Source organism: Camarhynchus parvulus, chromosome 27 (assembly GCF_901933205.1).
Source record: "Camarhynchus parvulus chromosome 27, STF_HiC, whole genome shotgun sequence".
Lineage (NCBI taxonomy): Eukaryota > Metazoa > Chordata > Aves > Passeriformes > Thraupidae > Camarhynchus > Camarhynchus parvulus.
The window spans coordinates 937,872-944,173 of NC_044597.1; positions in this window are offsets into that span (position 1 = coordinate 937,872).

The following is a 6,302-nucleotide window of genomic DNA, read 5'->3' on the forward strand; positions in this document are numbered from 1 at the left end:
GCCACCGAGGCCGGTGTCCCCTTTCCAGCAATGCCCTGTCCCCCGGCAGGGACAGCAGCAGTGGGGTTGGGGTGGCATCCCCGGCTCCGGGCAGGAATGGGTCAGTGCGTGGCTGCAGGATGGTGCAACCTCCTATTTCCATCTGCGGCCGGGGAGAGCATCCCAGGATTTCACAGCTCCCGGGCTGTGTGCGCCGCTCCCACGCTGAGCACAGCAGGTACAGCCTCAGGGCACCGAGCCCCAGGAGCTGCCGGGCAGCAGCGATCCGGGAATTGCGGGGAATTCCTTCCCACGTGGGTTTGGTGCTGCTGCAGGAGCGGAGGCGCCTCTGCAGGGCTGGGTTATTGGGGTTGATGTCCCTGGAGGAGCCGTGCCCCCTCGGAGGTTCAGCACGCAGGATTTGGCTTTCCAAAGGAAGGCAGAGCTGGGATGGGCTCGGCTGGGATTTTGCAAGGAGCCGGAGGAGGGAGCAGCACTGGTTTTGGCAGGTGCAGAGCAGCCAGGGCAATGCAGAGCCCCCGAAGGTGCTGCTAGAATAGGACAGAACTCCAAAGCAACTGTGTATCCATCCCATTCCATGGAAATCCCCAGCACAGCTGCGGGGTGTCCCTGTCCTAGGGCAGCACCAGGCTGGAGCAGCTTGGCTGCTGCCAGGAAAAGGCTGCAGAGTGTTGGGAGGGCTCCTCTCTGCTCTAGGCAGGCAAAAAGCATCGTTCCCATAGCAGGGAATTCATCCTCTGTGTGCTTAAAACCATGAAACCAGGGAATGGTTTGGGTTGGAAAGACTTTAAAGCTCATCCCATTCCATGGCAGGGACCCCTTCCACTGTCCCCGGTGTCCAGCCTGGCCTTGGGCACTGCCAGGGATCCAGGGGCAGCCCCAGCTGCTCTGGGAATTCCATCCCAGCCCCTCCCCACCTTCCCAGGGGACAATTCCCAATTCCCAGTATCCCGTCCAGCCCTGCCCTCTGGCAGTGGGAGCCATTCCCTGTGTCCTGTTCCTCTGTCCCTTGTCCCCAGTCCCTCCCCATCCCCCTGTGCTGCTGCCCTGGTGACCTGTGGGTGACCAGCAGTGGCCTGGCTGGGGAGGAGTGGCGGCACACGAGGAGCAGGAGCTGCTGCAGCATCTCAGTGCCCTGCTCTGGCTGAGAAGAGGCATCCAGCAGTGCTGGGCTGGCTCTGGAATCGTTTCCCAAGGACCCTCCCTTTGGCTGGGCTCGGGGGCATTCCAGGCAGCCCTTGGTGACGGATGCACTTGGAAGCATCCCCCATCCCTGCTGGCACGCCTGGCTTGGGCCACGCTGCAGGCAGAGAGCAGCAAACCCCACCCAGAGCAGGGCAAAGAGCCGCGGTGGTGACAGGAACCCGCCCTGGGGACGTGTCACTCAGTGTCACTCACGGGAGCCACCGGTGCCAGAGGTGTCACAGCCACACGGCCCCGCCGGGTGCTTAAAACATCTGCAATTCAAAGCATAATGCTGGAAAATGAATTTTTTTTTCCTCACTCTGAGTCTTCTGAGCCCACCACTATTTTAAAATAGAGTGGGAGAAGGCTTGGGGTCATTTTATTATCTTCGTGGTGTTGTTTTCTTGTGAAAATCTCCCACCCTCTGCCTTTGAATCAGCCTAAAAACCCAGCGAGTTTCCAGAACCACAGTGGTGCTGGAATTCCAGCATCCCACAGCAGCGTCCTAGGAGCCATTTGTGTGTGAAAGGAAATTCTGGAGATTTCCTGTATCTTTCCAGATGGTTTTTTTAATGGAGTTACAGCACAGAATTAAGAGACCACAATTTCTCCAGGGGTGGAAGCATCAAACTCTTAGACAGCACAGAAAGGAATGTAAATTTGTTTATAAAATGGTTGATTTTGTCTGGCACAACTGAGCGTGCCAGAGTCCCTGAGAGAAACTCCCATAATCCTGAATATTCCACAGGAATATTCTGCAGGAGCTGAGGTGAATCTCCCCCACCTGCAGGGTTGGAGTTCTCCACCCCCTGTGCCACTTGTGGGTATAAAAAAAACATTTCACATCAGATTTTTTCAATCTTCCCATGTTTTTCCTAAAACTTGTGGGAAATACAGTAGGAACTAAACAAATAAACAGCCCATAGGACTTTTTGAGGTCGTGGCATCCCTGGGACCATGCCAGGAGGGTTTTCTGCAGCCATCAGATTTTCCAACACAGCTCCTGTCACCCTGCAGGCTCCTGCTGGCCTGGTTGGGTTTGAAGCAAATTTGTGTTTTCCTGGCAGCTTAATCTGTGGAATTCAGGGGTTTTTAAAACCTTTTCAAAGCATGCAGGGGTGGGGAGGAGGTTTCCTGGACACACAGCAGGTTTGGGAGAGCAGGGTTAGAAATGGCTCAGGGATCTGATAACCATGGAAAGGATTGGGTCAGAAAGGGACCTTAAAAACCATTTAATTCCAGTGCCCTGCCATGGCAGAGACACCTTCCACTATCCAAGGCTGCTCCAAGCCCCAGTGTCCAGCCTGGCCTTGGACACTGCCAGGGATGCAGGGGCAGCCCCAGCTGCTCTGGGCACCCTGTGCCAGAGCCTGCCCACCCTCACAGGGAAGGATTCCCAATTCCCAAAATCCCATCCAGCCCTGCCCTCTGGCACTGGGAGCCATTCCCTGTGTCCTGTCCTCACCCAGCCCTGTATGCCTGGGGGGAAGCTGCATCTCTCTGGTTCCCTGGGAAACTCCAGGTCTGCAGGTGCCCCCCAGTGCGGCATTCATATTCTCTGAAAAAATCCCTTCACCCAGGATTTTCTCCTGGGAAGCTGAGAGGCCTCAGAGAAAAGGAAAACAATTCCATCTCATTTGCTTCTCCTGTGTTGTGCTCATGTGGAATGTGTTTGGAGATTGTTTACCCACAGGTGATTGTTCCATTGGATTCTGCTGGGAGTTGTTTTCACTCTTCGGCCAATCAGGGCCAAGCTGTGTCTGGAAAGAGTCACAAGTTTTTCATTATTATCTTTTTTGCATTCAGTGAGTATCCTTTCTGTATTCTTTAGTATAGTATAGTATAGTACAGTATAGTATAGTATAGTATAGTATAGTATGGTATGGTATTCTTTAAGATAATATAGTATCATAAAGTAATAAATCAGCCTTCTGACAACATGGAATCAGGTGCATCATTCCTGCCTTTGCCAGGGCATTTCCCAGCAAATACAACACCCCAGAGAACAGGAGGCTCCAGGTTTGCAGGTTGTCCCCCAAAAAATAAATGCCTTAGGGAGGAACTGGAGCCTGAGTCAGGCTGGTGAGGGGAGATCCCAAGCCCCTGTGTCCCCCAGAGCCAAGAATGCCTCCCCCTCTCTTCCCCAGCCCATGGACATTATTTTCTGGGCAGAACAAAGTGCCTGGATGGGGTGGCTTTTTCAGCAGCCTCAGACCCCTCACTGTCCTGTTACACAGAATCTCTTACCCAGCATCCCTGGGAGCTTCCAAACCAGTCCTGTTACTTTGGTGCCTGATTCCTTTGTGTGCCCTCACCAGCAAAAATACCAGGGGGAGCTGAATTTCTCTCCAAGTGCAGCCTGGGCACCCCGGAGCCAGGAGCTGCTGCCAGTTCCCTGCTGGCAATTCCTGGTGCAGGAACTGGGGGTTGAGATGCTCACCCAGGACATGCCCTGGGCAGGGTCCCAAAGCTGCAGCTCACCTGTGTCATGTCACAGCAGCAGGCCCCCAGCCAGGTGACAATTAGCATTGACTCCATGATTCACAGAAGGCTGATCAATCTCTTTATTATTACATCATTATTAAGAAACTGTCTGTTTATAGACAGTTACAATACTCTTGGACCTAATTGGTTCTCCAGTCCAAACACCATTGGCTAATTAAGAAACCACCCTTTGGTAAACAGATCTCCACAACACATTCCACATGTTCACAAGTCAAGATAAGAATTATTTATCATTCTTTTCTTTGATCTTCTCACAGCCTTTCCCTGGGAAAGTTCTCTGTTGCTCTCTGTGCCACAGTGTCACAGCAAAAAGGAGCCATTCATCTCAGCTGGGTGGCCAAAATTTAAGTAAATAATTCAGTGCTCTGTAGAGACATTTTAAAGTGATTGATTTCCCAGCAGGAAAGATGGGGGGCAGGGATCTTCCTTAATCAGGGACTCTTGGAGGACTCAGGTGCTGGAGAGGAACCTCATGGGTGACTCGTGCCACACCTGTCACTGGGCCTGAGCTGCCTTACCTGTGGGAACACAAGGAGTTTGGTCTGGGTTATTCATGGGAGCTGCTAAAAACCTGCCAGGATGGGCCAGGAGCTGCTCCTCCTGTCCCCATGGCCAGGGGCTGTCCCAGGGTGGGACCCAGCGCTGTGCCCCACCCTGTGCCCCCTGTGGGGCTGGGCTCGCTGGGGACAGAGGGGTGCTGGGCTGAGCCCCCACAGAGCCTGGGCTTGGCTTTGCTGCCGAGGCTGGGAGGCCACCAGAGGTGCTGGTGGCTTCTCCACTGTGCTGTGTGGGGTCTGGGCATGGGATCAGCCCTGGTCCTGCTCCCTGGGGCCACCCCATCCTCTCTGGGTGTCCCCAAAGGGCTCAGAGCAGCACCAGGAGCTGCAAAAGACCCTGAAAAGCCACAAAGAATTCCCACGCCAGGGGCAACACCCCCTTTGAGTTCCCCCAGTGTAATCTCAGGCAGCGCTGCCCTGCCCCAGCATCTCCCAGCCCATTCCTGGTGCTGCCCCATGGCCGGGGAGCAGCTCGGGGGCTCCAGCCCGGCCACAGGAGAGGGGATAGGGGCAGGAGAGTGGACAGGGCAGGAGCAGAGCTGGGGCTGCTCGCAGCGGCTCCTCGGGACAGGAATGAGCAGAGTCATGGGGCTGCAGAAACCTGAGCCCCGCGCTGATCGCTGGTGGCAGCTGGAGGCAGAGCCACCTCCGGCAGCGGGGACAGCGCTGGGGACCGCGGTGGCAGCACCCGGGCAGCACCCCCTGCATGAGCGGGGACAGCAACTCTGGCACAGCCCATGGCACAGGCGGCTCCTGACAGCTCTGCCCATCCCCATTGCCAGGGAAACTGAGGCTGCCCGGAGTGACGAGCTCCTTTGAGCCCTCAGAGCTGCCAGGGAGGAGGTGGGAAGGTCAAGCTGTGCCAAGGGAAATATCGGTTGGATTTTAGGAAAAAGTTTTTTTGAGAAAGGGTGATAAAGTTCTGGAATGGCTGCCCAGGGAGGTGTTGGAGGCCCCATCCCTGGATGTGTTTAACAAAGCCTGGATGTGGCACTGGGTGCCAGGGTTGAGTTGAGGTGTTGGGGTTGGGTTGGACTTGATGATCTTAAAGGTCTCTTCCAACCCAGTGATTCTGTGAATTCTGTGAATTCTGTGAACATCCCCCACGGGCCCTGTGGGTCCTGCTGGAGCCTGGGTGCTGCTCCCTCTGATGACCCCGATGGATCCATTCCCAGCTGAGGTATTCTGTGATCCCCTGCACCAGCGCATTCCCCCTGGGATTTAGGGTGATAAACCCAGCACAGCCCTGGGCTTCTCAGCTTTTTTGAGCTCCCTGTTATCAAGGGGAAGGTTCCAGAGCTGCTCAAGTGGAGCAGGAGCTGGGTGTAAGTCCTGAGCAATTCCATGAGAAGCAGCACTGGTGGCACCTCTGTCCCCTGCCCAGGCACTGTCCCCTCTCAGACACACCTGGGATCCAAAATTCCCTTTTTGTTTGCTTTGATGGGGTCCCACCTCTGGGGTCCATCCACCCACCCATGGGGGACCAGCTGGGACCACAAGCTGGGCTGGGGCCAGACTCCACTTTGCAGTGATGTGACTCAGTTTGTGCCATTAAATTACCCCGTGCAGCAAGGACAGAGGTCTCCCTAAATCAGATGGAGTCAGGGAATCCTTCAGGCTGGAAAAGCCCTCAGGGAGCATCAAGCCCAACTGTTCCCGCAGCACTGCCAAGGCCACCACTGACCCCTGTCCCCAAGTGCCACATCCACATGGCTTTTAAACCCCTCCAGGGATGGGGACTCCACCACTGCCCTGGGCAGACTTTTCCAAAGTCTGGCCAACTTTTCCATGAAGAAATTTCCCCAATACCCAACTGAAACCTGCCACAGTCGTTCCCTCTGCTCCTGTCCCTGTTCCCTGGAGCACAGCCCGACCCCCCCGGCTGTCCCCTCCTGGCAGGAGCTGTGCAGAGCCACAAGGGCCCCCCTGAGCCTCCTTTGCTCCAGGCTGAGCCCCTTCCCAGCTCCATTTCCAGTCTCTTTTCCCATCAGGGCTGTAAGTGTCCAGCTCTCCCTAATCCCAAAGGGCTGAGGGTTTCCAGCTCTCAGCACAGCA